The sequence below is a fragment of the Silene latifolia genome, chromosome 5 (genome assembly GCF_048544455.1).
Source record: "Silene latifolia isolate original U9 population chromosome 5, ASM4854445v1, whole genome shotgun sequence".
Classification (NCBI taxonomy): domain Eukaryota; kingdom Viridiplantae; phylum Streptophyta; class Magnoliopsida; order Caryophyllales; family Caryophyllaceae; genus Silene; species Silene latifolia.
In genome coordinates, this window is record NC_133530.1 from 36,575,182 (window position 1) to 36,587,660 (window position 12,479).

The 12,479-nt window shown below is 42.2% G+C and overlaps 1 non-coding gene across 1 annotated transcript; it reads left to right on the forward strand.

Moving 5' to 3' along the window:
* The first annotated feature begins 2,379 nt into the window (after nt 1-2,379).
* On the forward strand, nt 2,380-2,486 carry LOC141658077 (small nucleolar RNA R71). Its single transcript, XR_012548986.1, has one exon. It is a non-coding gene; the product is annotated as a small nucleolar RNA R71 (small nucleolar RNA).
* Nucleotides 2,487-12,479: the final 9,993 nt, after the last annotated feature.

Below are 12,479 nucleotides of genomic sequence, written 5' to 3' on the forward strand. Positions count from 1 at the left end.
TGGAGCTTGTGTCCTCCACAAATTAGTGTGATAACATTTGTAAATCTCTTACAGGTTCACAAGGGTATACTTCGTATTTTAATCAATTGATTAACGATTACCTAATAACGGTTGGCTTGCTAGAAAGTTTGACGTTATTATCATACAGATGGCGGTGATCAACTGGTCCCTAAAGGTCACACCTATAGGATGTGTTTGAGAGATGTGGTTATAGAAATATAATCACATTGATGCCTTATATGACTAAACAGTTAGTCAATGTGTTGATGAGACAATTATTTAATGAAGATTAAATAATATTAGTTGAGACGAATTAACTGTCAATTCGTAAATTGAATATAATAAGTTATATTTAATTAAATGTATGTAATGTTAGCTTGGACGAATTAATCTGTTAATTCGTAATTAAATGTAATCGGTTATATTTAATAACAACAAGATGAATGTGTCATAGTGGTAATGGTGAGGGTACTCAAACCAAGAGGTCATGGGTTCGATCCTCACTAGATGACAATTTAACACATTTTATACATTTTTGGAATAACCGAAAATAAGTAAATTATACTCCTTATTTCGGTGAAATGGGCCGAGAATTAAAAGAAAATGATCTACCCTAATTACTTCCTAATACACGGTTTATAGGGAGTGAGGGAGAACATTATTCTGACCTAATTTTTCCTAAGCCATTCGAGCCTCCTCTCTCATCAGAAAACACAAAAAAAAAACCTAAAATTAATCAGTTAATTTTTGGATCGATTCTAGCAAAATCAAGGGCATTTCTCGGAGCATCTTGGGTGCAACTAATAGGCGAATATCATTGCGATATTGTTCTTAGGCCGAATTTGCTAGGACCAAAGGTTGTTTCTTCATCCTCTTCAATTTTGTTTATGCAATTTTATTTTATGACTAGTGATCATCTTTATAAAATTCGTTATAATCCTTTAAATTAAAGGGATGCATACAGATAAATCCCACACCATCCCCAACCTTTTACTCACCGAGTACGGCATAACACTCACACTAGCCCCTAGATCACATAAGGCTTTGTTGATCGTGGTGTCGCCAATGGTACACGGTATTGAGAAGCTTCCCGGATCTTTGAGTTTTCGAGGTGAACTCCCTTGAAGTATTGCACTACTCACCTTAGTGAAGGCAATAGTCTGAAGCTTCCGGATCGACTTCTTCTTTGTGAGGATGTCTTTCATGTATTTTGCATAGGCCGGCACGTGATTGATTAATTCCGTGAAAGGAATTGAGACTTCCAAATTCTTCACAATTTCCATAAATTTTCCAAGTTGGTCATCAAATTTGGGCTTGGCTTGACGAATTGAAAAAGGAAGTCTAATCACAATGGGCTCCTTCTCCTTGACCTCGTCTTCATTTTTCTTTGAAATTTCTTCTTTTGATGGTTCTCCATCCTTGGAGTTTTGCACAATTTCTTCTTTGTCACTAGCTTCCACAACTTCATCCTCAACTTGCTTCTTCGGTGCTTCATACCTTGTACCACTCCTCAAGTGAATGGCACTAACCGTTTCATATCTTGGGGGATTACTTTGAGGTGGTAATTTTCCCTTTTGTCTTTGTGAGCTTGAAGATACTAGTTGAGTCAATTGGGTTTCCAACATTTTGGTGTGAGCTAGGATGTTGTTGATGGTGGTTTCCTTTGCTTGACTATATTTTTGCATTTGAGTGAAAAACTCTTGTTGATTCTTTTGCATTTGGAGGACCGCTTTTTGAACATCAAAACCTTGGTCATTTTGTTGATTATATGGAGATTGATTTTGGTAACCTTGGTTTTGGTTGTAAAAGGGTCTTTGATTTTGGTTTCTCATGGGAGGTGGGGTGTATGTTGTTTGAGGGTTTTGAACATTTTGGCTTTTGTATGAGAGATTTGGATGGAATTTGGTGTTTTCATTGTAATATCTTGAATAAGGGGTACCACTCTTGTATGCTTGGAAAGCATTCACTTGTTCATTTGTTTCCCTACATTCACTTTGGTCATGTCCCAAAGTTCCACAATTCTCACATATCCCATTTGGGATTGATGAAGATGCCGTCATGGCATTAACATGATGCTTTGGTGATTTTGAGGCTTCTTCAAGTCTAGCCATAGCCTTTTCAAACTTCAAATTGATGGTATCAATGTGAGCACTAAGTTGAGCACCCAATTGAGTAATGGAGTCCACTTCATGCTTTCCTCCTCTAGTAGCCTTACGAGGTCTACTATATTGTGAGTTATGGACCGCCATTTCCTCAATTTTGTTCCAAGTTTGATTGTCATCAACTTCGGTGAACATTCCATTTGATCCCATGTTGAGAATGTTCCTTGAATCTTCATAATGACCGTTCCAAAATTGTTGTACCAAGAACCACTCGCTAAGTCCATGGTGAGGACATGAGCGATAAATTCCCTTAAACTGCTCCCAAGCTTCATACAAAGATTCTTCATCCCTTTGCTTAAAGCCCGTGATTTGAGCTCTTAGCATGTTAGTCTTTTCCGGTGGATAGAACTTTTTGTAGAAAGCTAGAGCCAACTTTTTCCAAGAATCAATTCCGAGAGTAGCCTTATCAAGGCCTTTCAACCATTGTTTCGTGGTGCCAATTAGAGAAAAAGGAAATAAGACCCATCGAATTTGGTCTTGAGTTACACCGGTTTGAGAAATCGCATCACAATAGTCACAAAAAGTCTCCATATGAGAATGAGGGTCTTCACTAGGCATCCCCCCAAATTGGCGTCTTTCGACTAATTGGATAAATGCGGATTTGGCAATAAAATTTCCGGTTAGATGTTATGGTGTGGGAGTACCATTGGGTAGGTTCTCCTCGGTGGGTACGGAATGTGATGAAAACTTAGGGATTGTGGGTTGATTTTGTGTTGGATTTTGTGTTGGGTTCTCCTCACCTTCTCTTGCAAAAGGGTTGATGAACTGAATAGTATTTGGTTGAATATCCACAACCTCACCAATACCTCTCAAAGTTCTCCTAGCAAGTCTTCTATTGGTTGTCAAAGTTCTCTCAATTTCGCGATCAAAGGGTAACAAGTCACCTTGTGACCTTCTAGACATGCAAAATATCAAACAACTCGAAAATAATTAGATCAAACCTTGAGGAGTTTTACTTCCCCAAGGCAAAGAAAGACACAACTAATAATAATATAAGAAAATCTAAATCAAGTTAACACCGTCCCCGGCAACGACGCCATTTTTGGTCGGGGTTTACTAAATCTTTCGGTTACTTGTCGTTAGGAGCACCTAGACCAAAACACAATTTATAACTTCACAAACAACTCTACAATTAGTAAAGAGGCAAGTAAAGGTCGGATCCCAAGGGACAGGAATTGAGATGAGATTTCTATTGCAACTAGTGGTGTCTTAAGGGGTGTCACAATTGGGGTTTGATGTAGAAGATCACTAAACTAAATAGCAATGAAAGTAAACAAGCAAGATGAATTAAAAGGGTTGTAAACAATTGATAAAAGGCACTAGGGTGTCATGGGGTCATAGGGGATTCATGGGATTTGATAATACAAACATATTCTCAAGTTATAAGCAAGCAATTATTGTTGTGATGGATCGAGTTGGTTTATATCTTACAATCCTAGGAAAGTTTGGGTCCCGGAGCCGAATCGATTAGATTGTACAACACCTACAAGTAGACTTAGTCTTCCCTACTCAACAACATGCATGGTCTAATGAGACTCGAGTTGGTTTATGTCTTACAAGTCTCATTGAAAAGATAGGTGATGGGTAAAAAATGCAAGGATTCATAGGCTCACATTTCATCAAACATAACATGTGCATGAGTTGAGATCATAACAAGTAAGCAAATAAACTATGAAAGCATATTAATTTAAGCATGAATCATTCCCCATGTTGGTTTCCCCTAATTAACCATTAACCCTAGCTAAGTAACTACTCACTCATTATCATGTTGAACATGCTAGCAACGTTGTCAATCATACCAACAAAGTGAAACATGATGAATAAATGAAAGTGATTAACAATAATTAAAGAGGGATTAAGAGAATTATACCTACTAATGATTCCAATAATAAAGCAAAGAATAAAAGAAGTCCTTGATGCTTGATTGAGAGGTTGTCAATCTCCCAATAATAACCCAAATAATCTTCAATTACCCAAAATAAAGGATGAACAAGAGAGAGATTAAGGAAATAAAACTTGTATTAAAACTTGATTAATTTCTGATTACAAGATTAAAGAGAGATTTGATTGATATTAACTACACTAAAGATTGCTAAGAAGAACATGCTCTTCTAATTAGACTAATGGGGTATTTATAGTGGGGATTAGGTGGATGAATTAGGGTTAACTAAGGGCTTAAATGACGATTAAGTCCCTACTTAAGGAAACGCCGGTCTTTTTGGAAAGACTTCGGTCTCTAGGGAGACTCCGGTCTCTAGAAAAAGATGTGCATCCTTCCTTGAATCTTGAAGAAGACGAAATGGGTCTGCCTGGGAATCCAGGCGTCTTTAGCACGGGACAGGCGGTTTTGGTGATTTCTGCCCGGGCGTCTTGGGGTGAAGACGGGCGTCTTCTGGAATCTTTGCCCGGGCGTCTTGGGAGAAGACGCACGGATTGTGGTGGTGGAGGACGGGCGTCTTCGGGGAAGACGCACGGATTCAAGCGATCTTGTTTCTTCTTCTTTTCTTCCTTTTTCTTCATAAAATCCTTGGGGATTTCCTCGGGGATGCAAGGATCTTTTCTCATCATTGCCCATCTACTATAGTATGTACAAAGGCCTTCTAATGTTGTCTCCCCTTGATGCTTGGTCATTGAATTCAATCAATTTAGCCTCATTTTGCCATGAAAATGCAAGGTTTGCACTCCTTTCCTACCAAGGGATCAGAACCTCAAAGAATATGCAAAACAAAGGACTAAAGACAATAAATGACCCAAATATGTACTAAAAAGCATGGGAACAAGGCTAATTCGGGGACTAAATGTGCTCTAATTATGGTCACATCAACGACTCACAGTATACTTGAAGATAAAATACTGCGACGGCTCGCAGTCTGCTCGAAGATAAGATATTGGTCCGAACAAAAATAAATGCCCAATAGACCAAATATATGATATATGGTGTTGGAGAAGAGGCGCACCAAAGATGGGCCGACAAACAACCAACTTATAACGAACTTTTGAAAATTGAGCTAGAGGAAAGCTGGGGAAGGGGCGCAGGAAGAGCTGTAACTCTTGGAAGAGGCACAGCATCTGCTGCGTCCTTTCCCAAGCTCGTCCCTGTCTGAGTAAAACTCGACAGAAAACCGCGTTTTATTCATAATAAACAAAACATAATTCTTTCTTAAACTCTCTCAAATTCAACCAAAATCCGTCAAAATTTGATCAAATTACTCCATTAATCATGACTAATCGAGGTATTTGTCTTATCCTTGCTTTAATACTTGTATTTGCTTGATTTTTGATTGAAAAAATTAGGGTTTTCAACCCAAAATGTCGAAAATTTGGTGCTTTTCCCCCAAATGGATTTGCCTTATAAAATTGACATTAGAAATGGATAATTGGCAATGTTAGGAACATAACCATGTATTCTTTTCGAATTTTTGTCAAGTATTGAGCATTTGAGCGAAATTGAGACGGTTTCTCAGCTGTTTCGAAAATTGCTTCGAAAATGGCCTTAGGACTATCTATTATTGATGAAATTTGGTTTTTACAATCCTTGTGTAATGGGTAAACTTCCTACCATTTCGGATTTTTGATTTGTGACGGCTTTTTCAGGACACTTTCCTTAGGGCATAATTGCTACTATAGCGAAATGCTGCCGAAATTTCGACTCAAACGCATGACTAGGCTTGGACTTAGACTTGACTTGACCTTTAACACATGAGTGTCCGGATTTCGAAAGAAATGGCCAAAGATGGCGAGAAAAGACCGTTTTCGAGGCTTTAAAAGGCTTGAAACTACCCTCATCGAGGCTCGTCGTCATTTGGGGCGGCCTAATTTGCTCTAATTTTGTAGGTGACGTTCCTTGTACGTCAGGGAGGGCTCCCATGGATGTGGAATTTTACCCTTCTCTTGCTCTTGAGGAGGTGGTCGAGGAGGTTGTTGAGGATGTTTTTGAGGAGGTTGTCGAGGAGGTCCCGAGGCGGGCCAACATTAGACGAGGTGGTCGATATCTCATTTGGGCATTTGAGAGCCACCTGTCTTACAGGACGGCGAGGAGTTTGGCAAGTCTTGAACTTGTCATTTCCTTATTACCTTTCCTTATTCATTTGCCCTTTCATTTCTCTTTTGCTTTGTGCTAAAGATAGCTTCACGTCGAATTGATACGGGAGGCCGTGATCATGAGGTCCTTTTCCGGCTACAGGACGATGATAGAGGCCTACGAGAGACTGACGGAGGAGGAGAAGGCCATCATCGAGCTGAGAGCCTTCAGTGCTTTGGTGGGAGCGTGGAGGGCGATCAAGGAGAGGAAGATTTGGGCTAACCTTTGCCTAATTCGTGCTTTTCTCGATTGGTACTGGGACACGACCTCGACCTTTCACATGCCTTTTGGGGAGGTCGGGGTCACTCTGCAGGACTACGGCATGATTTCTGGTCTGCCGTGTGGAGAAGAAGCTGTGGCGTAGCCGTTGACGGCCATGAGAGTAGACTCGGCCGAGGCGAGGAGGCTGATCGGGTGGAACCTAGCAGCGGGTGCTGCTACTATTCCTGGGTTGGTGCCGAGTACTTATGTCAGGGACTACTTTGCGGGTAGGACCCCGGCGACGGTGATGATGGATGGGAGGAATGTGGCTCCTCATGCTTGTACTGCGGAGTAGAGGGCTCGTTTGTGGCTCTAGTGGTTCTTGTTTCCGCTTTACCTCGGAGACAAGAGGGAGAGGCTGTCGACGAAGCTTCTTCCGTTCCTTTCTGACTTGAGTGACCTAGGTCGGTGGGACAGGGTTACTCCTAGCTTTGCGGTCCTCACTCGCTACATGAGGGCATGGTTCATCCTAAGCTGATAGAGAAGGGGACTTCTCTTGCTACTGTCGGTCCTGGACTGTTGTTGGAGGTATGAACCTTTATTACTTATCATGAAAGATCATTATTTCCTCTTTTATTTCCATTCTTATCGAATTGCGAAAGATCATTATCGATTGTCTTGTTTTGCAGGCGTGGGTGTACTCCTACTTCCCGGGCTTCGCGCCCAAGAGGATGGAGCCTGAGCCGAGGGCTTACCCTGTCATGAGGGACTGGGTGATGTGTCGTAGGAAGAGCCAACGCTCTTCTTACGATGTTTGTCTATGGGGCGTGAATGCCCTGAAGTTGAGTGACGTAAGTATCTTCAATTACTTTTCTTCATCGTTATTTACTTAGGAGCAATCATAGGAATGATCCCCCTCCCATTTAGAGTCGATCATAGGAATGACCTTTCGTTTGCTTGTCTTAGTGGGAGCCCAGACTCTGGGTGGACTACCCTGACGCTCCGGCCTTTGTGGCTGAGGTCTTTCGACCCAGGAGCTCGAGTCGGTTGCTGTTGAGGACGTCTATGGGACCAGTGTGGTACCTGGGCGAGCGTTTGACTCGTCAGTGCTCTCGTGACACTTTTACGGTTCCCGACGATCCTCCCCGGATGATGTTTAGGGAGCCTTCGGACGCTGAGAGAGAGGCTGACTTGGCGGACGTTGGCGGTGACGCCCTTCTCCTTCCCGGTGAGGAGTACTCTCTGTTTGTTCGCCAAAGGCTGGCGTACTCGCCGATCGTGGTAAGTATTTTACTTTCCCTTTTTGAATTGTTTTGACAAACTGATGAATGATCGTCGAATAAAGAATTGATTTGAATTTCGCAGGAGATTGAGGTGACAGGCGTCGAGCCCCCAGTGTACCCAGAGACCCTTGAGTACACCGACGCGGCGGGGATGACGACGATCTCTGAGATCCGTGACTTCCGCGAGGAGGTGACGGATGCTGGCCTAGAGGAGTGGCAGCACTTAGTGAGGAGGGTAAGCCCCCAGCTTTGGTTGTCTTTTGCTGTCTTTATCGCATAAGAATGCATTCGTTCTTCATTGAAAACCTTTTGTTTCTTGAAATGCAGGTGGCACCGTCTCAGCATATGGCGCTGTGGAGGATGGCCAACCGGCTGCGGGCCACGGCCATCAAAGCGCTTGCAGGTGGCCGAGGACGACAGGTAAGAACCTTTCATTCTCTTTATTTTGAATTTTGTTGCAATTTCTCGCGTTTTGTTTAAAATGGTTAAATGAAATGATTGAAATGAGGCATTTCTTTATCACTTTCAGAGGGAGCGAGACCTGGAGCACGAGCTGACGCAGTCCCAGGAGGAGACAGCTCGGCTGTTGAGGGAGTTGGACGTCAGGGACACTGAGATCGCTGCCCTCGAGGCGACCGTAGCCGAGCTGAGTGGCGACCAGGAGTAGCTGCTTTTCCCTTTCTTTTGCTGTTGCCGTGTATATACTTGTATATTTTGGACTTTGTTTTGTACTCTTCGGACCTGCTTTGGGCGAGAGCCCCCAGTTTGATGTACATATTGCATTTTGGTTGTATATATGATGGCCTGAGTGCCTTTGCTGCTGGTTGTTTGTTGTTCTTGTAGGTTAGCTTAGAAAACAGGTTTGGTAGACGACGGTTTATGCCGTCATTCTGCCGAAATTTACATCGACTTTACACGTAGAACATATAATATACACGCGGCTTAAATTAGCGCCAAATGAGAAAAGGCAAAAAAAGTGCCCGTAAACGAGCAAAAATGACTGAAAATGCAAAAAAATGCCCAGAAATGAGCAAAAATTTCAAAAAAGTGCTCAAAAATGAGCAAAAATGACCGGATGGTAGGGAGGGCTACCCCCTAAAAAAACTTAAAAAGAAATGTATAAGTGTGAAATGAGGAGTGAATTGATTCTCCGAAAAAAGAAAATAAAATGAAATGGGTAAGTGTGCGCTTTTGGCGAAAATGTCGATTTTGTCTCGAGAAGCGAACTCGAAAATAATTGGGAAATATAAAATTTGGTAATTTGACGGAATTACCAAAATAATAACTTATAGGAATAGGAAATTATAGCCAAAATAAATTAGGAACGATCCAAAGCTGAAAATCACGAAATCGGCCTGGGGAAGAGGCGCAGCAAGAGCTGCGCCACTTCCCTAGCTGGTCAGACCTCGACGGAAATTAGGAAACGGCTTTTAGTATAAATAGAGACGTCGGGGAAGCTTTTATTCTCATAATTCCTCCATATTTCTTCCGTCTATCTTATAAAAACTCTCATATCTTCATAAAAAAATCAAAATTAAGGATGCCTTTGAAAACCGTCTCAAGGAGTGGACAAACGAGTTCACAAATGTTGAGAAACATGACATGGGTGCTTTTAATTTGGGATCAATCTTGAGTCTCAAATTATTGAAAATTGTGAAACCATTCTTGAATGCTTGTCTTGAATAATGGGACCCTAATTTCCACGTATTCGCCTTTCCTGGAGGCGATATTTGTCCTTTCCCTGAGGAAATGGCCGCTATTGGAGGATGGGACCCATAAAATGCACCCGCTATACCTTTTAGCTCTCAAGGGTATAAGAATAAATTTAGAGACTTGCTTGGACTGACCAAGGCTGAGGTTGACCGTCTTGTGACCTCAAAAGGAGTCCGTATGCTTGACTTTATCGACCGATTCATAAATAGGGAAGACCCTTCTATTTCTTATGTTGCAAGACACAGGGCGTTCGTGTTTTGTCTACTGCATTGTTATGTCCTTCAAGGGCATGTTGACAAGGAGATGAGAGGGGACCCTCGTTTCTTGAGCCCAACATGCCTTTGTTTAGGAGAGATCATTCTGGGGTTGGACAACATAAAAGCCAACCACGAGCTTCCTTATTTGGGAACTCCTATCACTTTACAGGTAAGAACCCACTTTCCACGTGTCAACCGTTTTTTTTTCCGGTTGACCCTGCAGGCATTAATTCCCGTCTTCTTTGCAGGTTCGGCTTATGGAGCGTCTGCGGTTGATCGACCCCCCAGTTAATATGCCAAGATACCATGCTCGATCCATTGCGATAAGAACTAGGCTCTACATGGTGGACTTTACTCGGGTTTGCAACTATTGGGAGAATAAGCTGAATAATGAAGGAGGTCCCTTGATCCGGTGGATTGTGCCATGGTGGCATCTCAGGTCAGTCATTGGTGTTTCATCTTTAGACCCGAACGGTCAGTTCGCATCCCTGGCTTGGAATTTATGATTTGCATCTTTCCGGAGAGATTGATGAGGTAAGTGGGCCTTAAGCAGAAGATTCTGAAGCTTGACACCGTTTCTCAGACTGCATTGGCACACACTACAGAGACTTGCCGAGAGTGGGCCCTCAAGTGGGCTCAGAGGAACATATGGTTCATACCCTCTCCTATTGGCTCCTTATGGGTATCCGATTCGTACTTGCAATGGAGGAAGGCTGCTACTTCTGAAGAGCGTGAGAAATTGAGGAAGCACGAGCCGGTTGACTACAAGATTCGCGAGGTAGCAAAGGAGAACCAGAAATACTTGACTGAGGAGGGGAAGAGGCCGGATTCCGGGTCGTTCATCCGTCGAAGAAACCAAAGACTGCTCCTGCCGCAGAGATGGTGGTGGATCAAAATGGTAAGGCTTGACCGCGAGAGAGAGACCTTTGGTGATTAGGTTGGAGATAGGACAAGAGCGCCCGACTCGTGGTCGAGACAAGAAGTATGATAGAAATGACAAAGGCAAAGGGAAGATGGAAGAGTAGCCTTAGTCATAGTACTATTTATTATTATTATTATTTGTAATAAACGGCGGGGTTTTTAGAATCCTAGCCTAGCACTTTATATTATTTGGCGTACTATTATTATTTATGGAACAAATGAATAAAAGATTTATTAGTTAAGAAACTATTCTGATTTTCTTTTATTATTCTTGTCGAATTTCAAGTGCAAATGCAAATGTTTTTCTATTTATATTTTAAAATAATGGGTTGTATCCTGTGAAGGATTGCCTACGTATTATTACGAAAATGAAATCAAACCCTATAGTTCGATTAAATGTAAAAGAATAAATGTTCTAAGCAAGAGCTTGTAGTGAACTAGAAAATAAGCACGAGATTTACTTACTCCTAAAATACAACTCAATTTATTTGATAATATGAGGATGACGAAGTGTCAAATGCAAGAGCAAAGTGACATAAGCTTTCTTTCAGCGGGCCAAGGGCCATTTTTATTTCGTGTCGCAAGAGCGGCACGTGGGTGTTACGCGAGGCAAGTTTCTTGTCCTACACTAGGCATAATATCGTTTCAGTTGGTCGAGGTTAGTTGGGTTAGCAAATTCATTCCCATCTATGTCTGTAATCCTAACCGCACCCCCCGAGTGTATGGACTTGACTAAGAAAGGTCCGGCCCAGTTGGGTTTAAACTTTCCACGTGGATCGACAGGTAGTAGAGCTCTGACTGATTTGAGCACCAAGTCTCCTTCTTTGATGTTCCTGGGCTTAACCCGTTTATTGAAGGCTCGTTTGATACGTACCCTATATGTTTGCACATTATGCAATCCGCGCAACCTTCGTTCATCCAAGAGGATGAGTTCTTCATATCTATCTCTCTTCCAATCAGCTTCTGGAATTTGACTTTCAAGCAGAATGCGTAAGGACGGGATTTCTAGCTCGAATGGTTGTACAGCTTCCATGCCGTAAGTCAAATAGAAAGTAATAGCTCCAGTGGCCGTCCTAACTGATGTGCGATAACCCCACAGTGCGAATGGTATATTGCTAGGCCAATCGCGATAATTGTCGATCATTTTCTTGAGGATTGTGACGACATTCTTGTTAGCTGCCTCTAGCGCGCCATTAGTTTGAGGTCTGTAAGGCGAGGAATGGTGGTGTTTGATTTTGTATTTGGCTAGCAACTGCTCAGTCTCAGCCTGGAAATATGATCCATTGTCACTGATGATCTCATGTGGGCAACCATATCGACAGATGATATTGGTTTGTATGAACTTTGCCACGTTTTTGGCGGTGAGACTAATGTAGGATGCCGCTTCGTCCCATTTGGTAAAATAGTCGATGGCTACCAAAATGAAACAGTGACCTCCTGTTCCCCAAGCAGAAAACGGCCAAGGAGATTTCATGGTGTAAAGCAATGAAGGGGGGACGTGTTTCACATTCCCGAAGATTTGGCAGTTATGTCAATGTCTGACATATTTGATACAATCTGACTCTATCGTGGTCCAGTCATATCCTAGACGCGTGATTTTCTTTGCCATCATTGGTCCACTCATGTGAGGACCACATTCTATATCATGAACTTTTCCCATCACTTTTTGTGCCTGTGAATGATCAAGGCAATGCAAGACTACACCAAGAGGTGTTCTTTTGTACAACTCTCCCTGCATGAGGAGGTATTGAGAGGCTAGTAGGCGTAAAGAACTTTGTCCCCTCTTATCCATATCTGGTGGATATGTACCATTGAGCTTGAAGTTTAGGATGGCTTGAAACCAAGGTTCCCCTAGATTTTC